The 12500-nt window shown below is 48.9% G+C and overlaps 1 pseudogene; it reads left to right on the top strand.

The window, feature by feature from the left end:
* Window positions 1-11268: 11268 nt before the first annotated feature.
* On the top strand, window positions 11269-11959 carry LOC149548548 (18S ribosomal RNA; annotated as a pseudogene; the record flags this gene model as incomplete).
* Window positions 11960-12500: the final 541 nt, after the last annotated feature.

Raw genomic sequence — 12500 nt, 5'->3', positions numbered from 1 at the left:
TCAAACCACTCATGTCACCGTGCTTGACTTGATTCTATGCACCCCAAGTCATGTACGTGATCCAAAAGCGATTAACTCTTTTTCTGGCTAACGGCCAAAGTTTTCGAATCGACTCAGCTACCTCGACTCGAATTGCCTCTAGCCTTAACCGCCTCCATTTTTTTTTCGCTCGACTCATGTAATCGCACTCGCCTTGATTCTGAGTGGCCCGAGTCACTTACATGATCCAAAATCGGGTAACTTTTTCTTTTTTCTTTTCTTTGTCAAGTCCCAAAGTTTTGAACTCGAATAGAGTCAGATGCCCCGACTCGAGTCGTCTCCAAATTTTTTGCACGACTCATGTCACCGTGCTCGACTTGATTCTAAGTGCCCCGAGCCGTGTACATGATCCAAAAGCGGTTAACTTTTTCTTTTTGGTTAACGCCCAAAGTTTTCAACCCGACCCACCTCGGCAACCTCGACTCGAAGCACCTTGAGCCTTAATGGCCTCCAATGTTTTTGCACGACTCATGCCACCGTCGACTTTTCGCTCGAATCATGTCACCTAGGGCACCTCGATGCTACGTGACCCGAGCCCTGTGCGCGATCCAAAACTGGGTAACATTTTTTTTTGAACTCCCAAAATTTCATCCTTTTTTGCCTTATGAGGCCTATCATGATCTCTTTTTATAAAGAAAATTCTCAAATCGGATCATTTTGGCTACCCTACCTCGAATCTAGCTAGCTAGGCATAACGCCTCGAGTCGGCTCGACAATACTCTCACCAAGTCGACTCTTTAAGTTCGTTCATCAAGTTGCCCCGCCAGGTTGGCCCACCAAGTACTCTCACCAAGTCGACCCTTTAAGTTCGATCATCAACTCACCCCGCCAGGTCGGCCCACCGAGTACTCTCACAAAGTCGACTCTTTAGGTTCGTTCATCAATTCACCCCGCCAGCTCGGCCCACCAAGTTTTCTCACCAGGTCGACTCTTTAAGTTCATTCATCAAGTCACCCCACCAGTTCGACCCACCAAGTACTCTCACAAAGTCGACTCTCTAAGTTCGTTCATCAAGTCACCCTGCCAGGTCAGCCCACCAAGTACTCTCACCAAGTCACCCCGCTAGTTCGACCCACCAAGTTGACTCTTTAAGTTCGTTCATCAAGTCACCCGGCCAAGTCGGCCCACCAAGTCGACTCTTTAAGTCCGTTCATCAAGTCACGTGACCAGGTCAGCCCACCGAGTATATCACCAAGTCGACTCTTTAAGTTTGTTCATCAAGTCACCCGGCCAGGTCGGCCCACCAAGTCACCAAGTACTCTCACCAAGTCGACTCTCTAAGTCCGTTCATCAAGTCACCCCGCCAGGTCGGCCCACCAAGTCGAATCTTTAAGTCCGTTCATCAAGTCACCCCACCAAGTACTCTAACCAAGTCGATTCTTCAAGTGCGTTTATCAAGTCACCCGACCAACTACTCTCACCAAGTCGACTCTTTAACTATGTTCATCAAGTCACCCCACCAAGCACTCTCACCACGTCAACTCTTTAGGTCCGTTCATAAAGTCACCCCACCAAGTCAACCCTTCAAGTCCGTTCATCAAGTCACCCCACCAAGTACTCTCACCAATTCGACTCTTTAAGTCTTTTCATCAAGTCACCACACCAAGTACTCTCACCAAGTCAACTCTTTAGGACCGTTCATCAAGTCACCTTGCTAAGTCGACCCTTGAAGTCCGTTCATCAAGTCACCCCACCAAGTACTCCCACCAAGTCGACTCTTTAAGTCAGTTCACGAAGTCACCCAACCAGGTCGGCCCACCAAGGACTCTCACCAAGTCGACTCTCTAAGTCTGTTCATCAGGTCACTCCACTGAGTACTCTCACCAAGTCATCTCTTTAGGTCTGTTCATCAAGTCACCCCACAAAGTCAACCCTCTAAGTTCGTTCATCGAGTCACCCGACCAAGTCGACTCTTTAAGTCCTTTCATCAAGTCACCCCGCCAAGCTGACTCTTTAAGTCCATTCATCAAGTCACCAGAACAACTACTCTCACCAAGTCGATTCTATAAGTCCGTTCATAAGGTCGGCCCACCAAGTCGACTCTTTAAGTCCGTTCATCAGCTCACCCCACCAAGTACTCTCACCAAGTCAACTCTTTAGGTCCGTTCATGAAGTCACCTTGCCAAGTCAACCCTTTAAGTCCGTTCATCAAGTCGCCCCACCAAGTACTCTCACCAAGTTGACCCTTTAAGTCCTTTCATCAAGTCACCCCACCAAGTTGACTCTTCAAGTTCGTTCATCAAGTCACCAGAACAAGTAATCTAACCAAGTCGACTCTTTAAGTCCGTCCATAAAGTCACCCCACCAGGTCAGCCCACCAAGTACTCCCACCAAGCCGACTCTTTATGTTCGTTCATCAGTTCACCCCGCCAAGTACTCTCACCAAGTTGACTCTTTAAGTCTGCTCATCAAGTCGAGCCACCAGGTACTCTCACCAAGTCGACTCTTTGAGTCCGTTCATCAAGTCGCCCCACCAAGTACTCTAACCAAGTCAATTCTTCAAGTGCGTTCATCAAGTCGCCCCACCAAGTACTCTCACCAAGTCGACTCTTTAAGTCCTTTCATCGAGTCACCCTGCCAAGTACTCTCACCAAGTCAACTCTTTAGGTCCGTTCATAGAGTCACCCCACCAAGTCGACCCTTCAAGTGCGTTCATCAATTCACCCTGCCAGGTTGGCCCACCAAGTTGAATCTCTAAGTCCATTCATCAAGTCACCTACCCGATTTGGCTGAGCCATTCTGGCCAAGCCATGCTGGCCGAGCCGATCTGGGCGACCCATTCTGGCTGACCTGATCTGGCCGAGCTGTTTTGGGCAAGCCATGCTGGCCGAGCCGATCTGGGCGAGCCATTCTGGCCGAGCCGATCTGGGTGACCCATTCTGGACGAGCCGATCTGGGCGACCTGTTTTGGCCGGGCCATGCTGGCTGAGCCATTCTGGCCGGGCCATGCTGGCTGAGCCGATCTGGGCGAGTCATTCTAGCCGAGCCGATCTGGGTGAGCTGGTCTGGCCAAGCCATTCTGGCCGAGCCATGCTGGCCGAGCCGATCTGGGTGAGCCAATCTGGGTGAGCCGTTTTGGCCTAGCCATGCTGGTCGAGCCGATCTGGGCAAGCCATTCTAGCCGAGCCATGCTGGCCGAGCCGTTCTGGCCGAGCCATGCTGGCCGAGCCGATCTGGGCGAGCTGTTCTGGCCGAGCCGATCTGGCCGAGCTCCAAAAATGGTGTCATGGATGGCTGTTTGGTCACATTTTTCATTGAATTGGATTTTTAAGGGAGTTGTCCGTGCTATCGCAGATTTCTAATGCAGAGTGAGCCTTGCACTAATAGCTTATATAGGAGAGGTTGTTGCCGCGAGCCTCTCCCATGCCCCTTTCATTGATTCAACATTGGTGTCTAGGCGGATCGAATTGTTGGGTTTTCAAATGGTGTATGCTGATGTTGAATCAATGAAAGGGGCATGAAGCGATCTTAGTGCTTTTCCTCGGCTCTCCTTTAGATCATGTTTTCCGATGACTCAATTTTGGAAAAAGTGAGGCAGCGGTTGCCGATCCATGGCGTGTCTTTTTGGTGATTTAAAAACTTGATCTAAACATGAGCCCTTGTCTAGCACTCTGGCGTTGCTTGGTATAATGGCAATTTGCTATGGGTGCTCGATGCTCTAGCAATTTTGTCATGGTGTACTTATCGTGGCTACATGGGAGCTTTAATATTGAAAGCTCTCGGCGAAAAATGGTGGTCGAGCCATGCTGGCCGACCCGATCTGGCTTAGCCATTTTCGTCGAACCGATCTGGCTCTTCTTTCTCACTCCATCGGCACAAATTTGGGAGTTGTTCGACAGCGGTTGTCGTTCCAATGTGTCATTGCGATGATCTGGAGAGCGATGCTAAGTGCGAGAGCTTGCGTCTAGCATTTGGGGATGTTTGTGCAATCGAGCAGGGGATCTTCTCTTATCGGAACCTCTCCGTGGCCTTTGAATATAGACCCAGTGCCGACAATATCGGTGGATACGAGCCTTGGATTCTAAATTTGTTCAGGTAACATTGGTTTTTGTGAGAGAAGGGTACGAAAGCACTTCTTGATTGCTACGCGGGAGCTCCCAAAGATCGCCTCTGTGCCAACTCAATCAGCACAACATTGGGAATGGTTCGACAGTGGTTGTTGTTCCAATGTGTCATCGGGATGTCTTGGAACGCGGCCTTTCAAGGGCGAGCTCGCATCTAGCACTTGGATTATGCGTCGTCACAAGTGATTTGGGAGATCTCTCTGTGAACGGCGGTATGGCAATTGCAAGAGAAAATTGACTTAGTAGTCGGAGCATTGTGACGGCCTTGCAATTTCTCTATAATTGCAACCTATGTTTGTGCAGTAGCAAAGTTTGCACGTTAGTTGGCCTTTGTTCTTGACAGTTCGAAGTACTCTCACCAAGTCAGCAAGTCACCATGTTGGCCAAGCCGATCTGGCCGAGCCGATCTGGGCGAGCCATGCTGGCTGAGCCGATCTGGGCGAGCCATTCTGGCCGAGCCGATCTGGGCGAGCTCCAAAAATGGTGTCATGGATGGCTGTTTGGTCACATTTTTCATTGAATTGGATTTTTAAGGGAGTTGTCCGCACTATCGCAGATTTCTAATGCAGAGTGAGCCTCGCACTAATAGCTTATATAGGAGAGGTTGTTTCCGCGAGCCTCTCCCATGCCCCTTTCATTGATTCAACATTGGTGTCTAGGCGGATCGGATTGTTGGGTTTTCAAACGATGTATGCTGATGTTGTATGAATGAAAGGGGCATGAAGCGATCTCAGTCCTTTTCCTCGGCTCTCCTTTAGGTCATGTTTTCTGATGACTCAATTTTGGAAAAGGTGAGGTAGTGGTTGCTGATCCATGGCGTCTGTTTTTGGTGGTTTTAAAACTTGATCTAAATGTGAGCCCTTGTCTAGCACTCCGGCGTTGCTTGGTATAATGGCAATTTTCTATGGGTGCTCGGCGCTCTAGCAATTTGTCATCGTGTACTTATCGCGGCTACATGGGAGCTTTAATATTGAAAGCTCTCAGCAAAAAATGGTGGCCGAGCCATGTTGGCCGACTCGATCTGGCTTAGCCATTTTCGTCGACCCGATCTGGCTCTCGTTTCTCACTCCATCGGCACAAATTCCAGAGTTGTTCGACAGCAGTTGTCATTCTAATGTGTCATTGCGGTGATCTGGAGAGCGATGCTAAGTGTGGGAGCTTGCGTCTAGCATTTGGGGATGTTTGTGTAAGTGAGCAGGGGAGCTTCTATTATCGAAACCTCTCTGTGGCCTTTGAATATAGACCCAGTGCTGATGATATCGATGGATACGGGCCTTGGATTATAAAATTGTTCAGCTAACATTGGTTTTTGTGAGAGATGGATACGAAAGCACTTCTCGATCGATACGCGGGAGTTCCCTAAGATCGCCTCTGTGCCAACTCAATCAGCACAACATTGGGAATGGTTCGACAGCGGTTGTCGTTCCAATGTGTCATCAGGATGTCTTTGAATGCGGCCTTTCAAGGGTGAGCTCGCGTCTAGCACTTGGATTGTGTGTCATCACAAGTGAATGGGGAGATCTCTTTGTGAATGGTGGCATGGCGATTGCAAGAGAAAATTGACTTAGTAGTCAAAGCATTGGCCTCGTGCCATTGTGACGGCCTTGCAATTTCTCTATAATTGCAACCTATGTTTGCGCAGTAGCAGAGTTTGCATGTTAGATTGGCCTTTGTTCTTGATAGTTCAAAGTACTCTCACCGAGTTAGCAAGTCACCATGCTGGACGAGCCGATCTGGCCGAGCCATGCTGGCCGAGCCGATTTGGGCGAGCCATTCTAGCCGAGCTGATCTGGGTGAGCTCCAAAAATGGTGTCGTGGATGGCTGTTTGGTCACATTTTTCATTGAATTGTATTTTTAAGGTTTTTGTCCGCGCTATCGCAGATTTCTAATGTAAAGTGAGCCTCGCACTAATAGCTTATATAGGAGAGGTTGTTGCCGCGAGCCTCTCCCATGCCCCTTTCATTGATTCAACATTGGTGTCTAGGAGGATGGGATTGTTGGGTTTTCAAACGGTGTATGCTGATGTTGAATGAACGAAAGGGGCATGAAGCGATCTCAGTGCTTTTCCTTGACTCTCCTTTAGATCATGTTTTCTGATGACTCAATTTTGGAAAAGGTGAGGCAGCGGTTGCCGATCCATGGCGTGTCTTTTTGGTGATTTTAAAACTTGATATAAATGTGATCCCTTGTCTAGCACTCCGGTGTTGCTTGGTATAATGGCAATTTGCTATGGGTGCTCAGCGCTCTAGCAATTTTGTCATGGTGTACTTATCGCTGCTACATGGGAGCTTTAATATCGAAAGCTCTCGGCAAAAAATGGTGGCCGAGCCATGCTGGTCGACCCGATCTGGCTTAGCCATTTTTGTCGACCCAATCTGGCTCTTCTTTCTCACTCCATCGGCACAAATTTGAGAGTTGTTCAACAGCGATTGTCGTTCCAATATGTCATTGCGATGATCTGGAGAGCGATGCTAAGGGCGGGAGCTTGCGTCTAGCATTTGGGGATGATGTTTGTGCAAGAGAGCAGGGGAGCTTCTCTTATCGGAACCTCTCTGTGGCCTTTGAATATAGACCCAGTGCTGACGATATCGATGGATACGAGCCTTGGATTCTAAAATTGTTCAGCTAACATTGGTTTTTGTGAGAGATGGGTACGAAAGCACTTCCCAATCGATTCACGGGAGCTCCCTAAGATCGCCTCTGTGCCAACTCAATCGACACAACATTGGGAATGGTTCAACAGCGGTTGTCGTTCCAATGTGTCATTAGGATGTATTGGAACGCGGCCTTTCAGGGGCGAGATCGCGTCTAGCACTTGGATTGTGCGTCGTCACAAATGAATGGGGAGATCTCTCTATGAACGGCGACATGGTGATTGCAAGAGAAAATTGACTTAGTAGTCAAAGCATTGGCCTTGAGCCATTGTGACGGCCTTGCAATTTCTCTATAATTGCAACCTATGTTTGCGTAGTAGCAGAGTTTGCATGTAAGATTGGCCTTTGTTCTTGACAGTTCCAGGAGATGAGCTCCGGAACTTTTGGATTGGGCCCCTTCAAGGTGAAATTCATCCAGTTGATCGGATGAGCTCGATGACCATTTCACTCCCTTGGCTCCATGAATTTATGCCATCGGCGCGAATCCCCCAATGAATGCCTACGCTTGGACCCTCTCTTAGATCACCTTCTTCGATCACTCGACCGACGCAACTACAGAAGAGACTTGGCAGTGGTTGCCATTCTACAGCGCTTCTGTTTAGCAATTTCGAAGTTGATCTAATGGCGAGCCCTTGTCTCTAGCCACGAGGTGGGTGCTTGGTGCTCTAGCAAAAATTTTTTGCATGCCTATCATGGCTACAAGGGGAGAGGTGGTTGCCGCAAGCCTCTCCCGTGCCCCCCTCATTGATTCAACGCCGCTGTCAGGGTGGATGGATATGTCGGATTTTGAAACGGTGGACACCGACGTTCAATCAATTAGAGGGGCATGAAGCCCACCCTCGAGGGTGCTATTCCTGGACTCTCCTTTAGATCATGTTTTCTTGTCACTCAGCTACCGCAATTTCGGAAAAAGGTTTGGCAGCGGTTGCCAGCCCTCATCGCGTCTACTTGGTGATTTTAACACTTGATCTAAAATGGGAGCCCTCGTCTAGCACCTCCGTCCGGTGTTACTCGGGTATTGCATAAATTTATGCCATCGGCGCGAATCCCCCAATGAATGCCTACTCTTCGACCCTCTCTTAGATCACCTTCCTTGATCACTCGACCGACGCAACTACGAAAGAGACTTGGCAGTGGTTGCCATTCTACAGCGCGTCTGTTCAGCGATTTTGAAGTTGATCTAATGGCGAGCCCTTGTCTCTAGCCATGAGGTGGGTGCTTGGCACTCTAGCAAAATTTTTTGCATGCCTATCGCAGCTACAACGGGAGAGGTGGTTTCCGCGAGCCTCTCCCGTGCCCCCCTCATTTATTCAATGCCACTGTCACGGCGGATGGATATGTCAGATTTTGAAACGGTGGACGGCGACGTTGAATCAATTAGAGGGGCATGAAGCCCACCCTTGAGGGTTCTATTCCTGGACTCTCCTTTAGATCATGTTTTCTTGTCACTCAGCTAGCGCAATTTTGGAAAAAGGTTTGGCAGTGGTTGCCAACCCTCACCGTGGCTACATGGTGATTTTAAAACTCGATCTAAAATGGGAGCCCTCGTCTAGCACCTCCGTCCGGTGTTGCTTGGGTATTGCATAATTTTTTGGTATTGGTGCAAATCCCCCAACGAATCCCTAGCCTTGGACTCTCTCTTAGATCACCTTCTTCGATCACTCGACCGACGCAATTATGGAAGAGGCTTGGCAGCGGTTGCCATTCCACAGCGTGTCTGTTCAGTGATTTCAAAGTTGATCTACTAATGGCGATCCCTTGTCTAGCCATGAGGTGGGTGCTTGGGGCTCTAGAAATTTTTTGTGTGCCTATCGCGGCTACAATGGGAGCTTTGATAACAAAAGTTCTCGATGACCCTCCCAAATAGAAATCAGTGCTGGTGTTCATGAAAGACATGTTATTCGGATTTTTGGAATATTTGCACCAGCATCATTTCTATTGGGAGGGCCGTGAAGCCATCCTGATTTTTCTATGCGAGGGCTCTCTCCCCAGAGTCGTTCTCTACGCAACAATTTCTTTGGCACAAAATTTTTAGAATGGTTCCGCAGCGGTTGTCATTCCAATGGTGCCATTGTGGTGGTTGCTTGGGCAGCGATCTGAAGGGCGACCCGTCGTCTAGCAGTTGGCCTGTACATCATGAGTGACAAGGGAGCCTTTGTTATCGGAAGCTCCCCATGGCCATTCTATTAGAAGAGCCATTGCTTTTTTGAGCAAGGATGAATGCAGCCTCGGATTCCAAACAAAATCAAAAATTTTGGATCTATATAAGAGCGGAATAAAGCAGCAGCACAGCCCGTTTGCTATGCGCGGCTCCCCAAAGTTGCTCTTCTTTCTCACTCCATTGCCACAATTTTGGGAGTTGTTTGACAGCGGTTGTCATTCCAATGTGTCATTGCGGTGATCTGGAGAGCGATGCTAAGGGTGGGAGCTTGTGTCTAGAATTTGGGATGTTTGTGCGAGCGAGTAGGGGAGCTTCTCTTATCGAAACCTCTCTGTGGCCTTTGAATATATAGACCCAGTGCCGAGGATATCGATGGATGCGAGCCCTTGGATTCCAAATTTGTCCATAGCTAACATTGGTTTTTGTGAGAGATGGGCATGAAAGCACATCCCAATTGCTACGCGGGAGCTCCCTAAGGTCGCCTCTGTGCCAACTCGATTGGCACAACATTGGGAATGGTTCGACAGCGGTTGATGTTCCAATGTGTCATCGGGGGATGTCTTGGAAAGTGGTCTTTCTTTCAAGGGTGAGCTTGCGTCCAGACCTTGGATTGTGCGTCACGTCACAAGTGAATGGGGAGATCTATCTATGAACGACAGCATGGTGATTGCAAGAGAAAATTGACTTAGTCGGAGCCATTGGCCTCGGGCCATTGTGACGGCCTCGCAATTTCTCTTTAATTGCAACCTATGTTTGCACAGTAGTAGAGTTTGCATGTAAGATGGGCCTTGTTCTCGAGAGTTCCAGGAGATGACCTCCAGAACTTTTGGATTGGGCCCCTTCAAGGTAAAATTCATCCAGTTGATCGGATGAGCTCGATGACCATTTCAGTCCGTTGGCTCCATGAACTCACATCTCCTAACCGATGACAATCTTTTTCTCCTCTGCCGACCTCATAAAAAATTGGGTCGTGAATGGCTGTTTGGTAGGAATTTTAAAGGATTTGGATTTTTAAGGTGGATGAAGCTTGATGTACTTGTATCTATTTTGAGACGGTAATGATGGTCATTAATCTGTAGTGGTGAGTATTATCCCATTTCGTAATTGCAATGGCGGAGCTGGTGGGAAGTACTTGTCACTTTGTTTTGATGGATATACCCTATATGTAGGTGTCTGCACGGCTTGCAACACACTGCACATTTCATGTTCGATTCTAAGATGCGCTTGTTGCTGAGTGTGTATGGAGTTGTATCTTTTAGCCAAGGGCTCCGTCTCATTGGCACGTTCTATCATTGCATTTTTATCCTGCCCGGACGGCAAGAAGGAAAGAGATGGTTGCATGGGTGCATTTCTTGACGTCTCTAATTTCATCAAGGGTCCACTCTCCACCCTAAGTTTTTGCCAATCGGTAGAGCCTTGGGTAGAGCTAGTGCATTCTCGGTGCATGCTTGCCTCTTCACTGTCTCATCCTACAGAAGTGCATGGCACTGTCGTGACAGCCTTTGTGGTCTGGGCTAGTAGAAGTGTAGAGTATTACCAATAATTTTTGTTTGGATGCGAAAACTCTCCATGCCCTGTCCTGCCATGGTGGTGACGGGAGACGAAGAATTAGGGTTCGATTCCGGAGAGGGAGCCTGAGAAATGGCTACCACATCCAAGGAAGGCAGTAGGCGCGCAAATTACCCAATCCTGATACGGGGAGGTAGTGACAATAAATAACAATACTGGGCTCATCGAGTCTGGTAATTGGAATGAGTACAATCTAAATCCCTTAACGAGGATCCATTGGAGGGAAAGTCTGGTGCCAGCAGCCGCAGTAATTCCAGCTCCAATAGCGTATATTTAAGTTGTTGCAGTTAAAAAGCTCGTAGTTGGACCTTGGGTCGTCACGGTCGGTCCGCCTTCTGGGTGTGCACTGGCCCTCATGTCCCTTCTGCCGGCGACATGTTCCTAGCCTTAATTGGCTGGGTTGTGGTTCCAAAGCCGTTACTTTGAAAAAATTAGAGTGCTCAAAGCAAGCCTACGCTCTGAATACATTAGCATGGAATAACGCGATAGGAGTCTGGTCCTATTCCGTTGGCCTTCAGGACTGAAGTAATGATTAATAGGGACTGTCGAGGGCATTCGTATTTCATTGTCAGAGGTGAAATTCTTGGATTTATGGAAGACGAACCACTGCGAAAGCATTTTCCAAGGATGTTTTCATTAATCAAGAACAAAAGTTGGGGGCTCGAAGACGATCAGATACCGTCCTAGTCTCAACCATTAACGATGCCGACCAGGGATCGGCGAATGTTGCTCTAAGGACTCCACCAGCACCTTCTGAGAAATCAGAGTATTTGGGTTCCGGGGGGAGTATGGTCGCAAGGCTGAAACTTAAAGGAATTGATGGAAGGGCACCACCAGGAGTGGAGCCTGCAGCTTAATTTGACTCAACACGGGGAAACTTACCAGGTCCAGACATTGTAAGGATTGACAGATTGAGAGCTCTTTCTTGATTCTATGGGTGGTGGTGCATGGCCATTCTTAGTTGGTGGAGCGATTTGTCTGGTTAATTCTATTAACGAACAAGACCTCAGCCTGCTAACTAGCTACGCAGAGGTTCCCCTTTGCGGCTAGCTTCTGAGAGGGACTATGGCCTCATAGGCCATGGAAGTTTGAGGCAATAACAGGTCTGTGATGCCCTTAGATGTTCTGGGCCGCACGCACGCTACACTGATGCAACCAACGAGTTTCTCTCCCTGGCCCGAAAGGTTTGGGAAATCTTTCCAAATTGCATTGTGATGGGGATAGACCATTGCAATTATTGATCTTCAACGAGGAATTCCTAGTAAGCGCGAGTCATCAGCTCGCGTTGACTACGTCCCTGCCCTTTGTACACACTGCTCGTCGCTCCTACCGATTGAATGATCCGGTGAAGTGTTCGGATCGCGACAACGATGGCGGTTCCTATCGGCGACGTCGTGAGAAGTTCACTGAACCTTATCATTTAGAGGAAGGAGAAGTCATAACAAGGTTACCATAGGTGAACCTGCGGTAGGATCATTGTCAGTTCGAGACCCTGAATCATGTAGGGGATGGAGCTGGCCTCCTCCCCACCCCCAAAATCTCGGCGACGTGTGGACACTCAGCCTTGCAGCGATGTGCTGGACGGCCAAGCTACGGGTCCAGCACCGTTGAGGTCGAGGGTCACATCGAATGCCCGTGATCAAAAGCATGGATTCCCTGCAGGGCGAAGAAGAGACTCAGATGTAATCTAGATTAGGATCGGTGCCTTCGAACGACGTCCGCATCAGAGTGAGAGGTCTCTGCTCAGTTGCAGTTCAGAGGGGGTCCGAGCCTCGTCCCCCGTTGAGATTTCATGGTCCGATCACGTGCGCGGCGCTGTGCCAGGGATCCGTCATTTCGACGACGGCAAGTCAGGACTGCCGCAACCCCCCGTTGCCTTGCCCAGGTGTGTTGACTCATCGCCTAGAGCGTTCTGTGTTTAGGATGGGTGCACTCACATGATTTGCAAGGCAGGGGCCCCGTCCGCTGACATGGCTCTCCCATGTGTTGCCTCCCACCTTTGCGAGGGGATG

This window comes from Cupressus sempervirens, chromosome 7 (genome assembly GCF_028749045.1).
Source record: "Cupressus sempervirens isolate cs-2001-9-10 chromosome 7, ASM2874904v1, whole genome shotgun sequence".
Lineage (NCBI taxonomy): Eukaryota > Viridiplantae > Streptophyta > Pinopsida > Cupressales > Cupressaceae > Cupressus > Cupressus sempervirens.
This window is presented reverse-complemented; position numbering and strand designations above follow the sequence as displayed.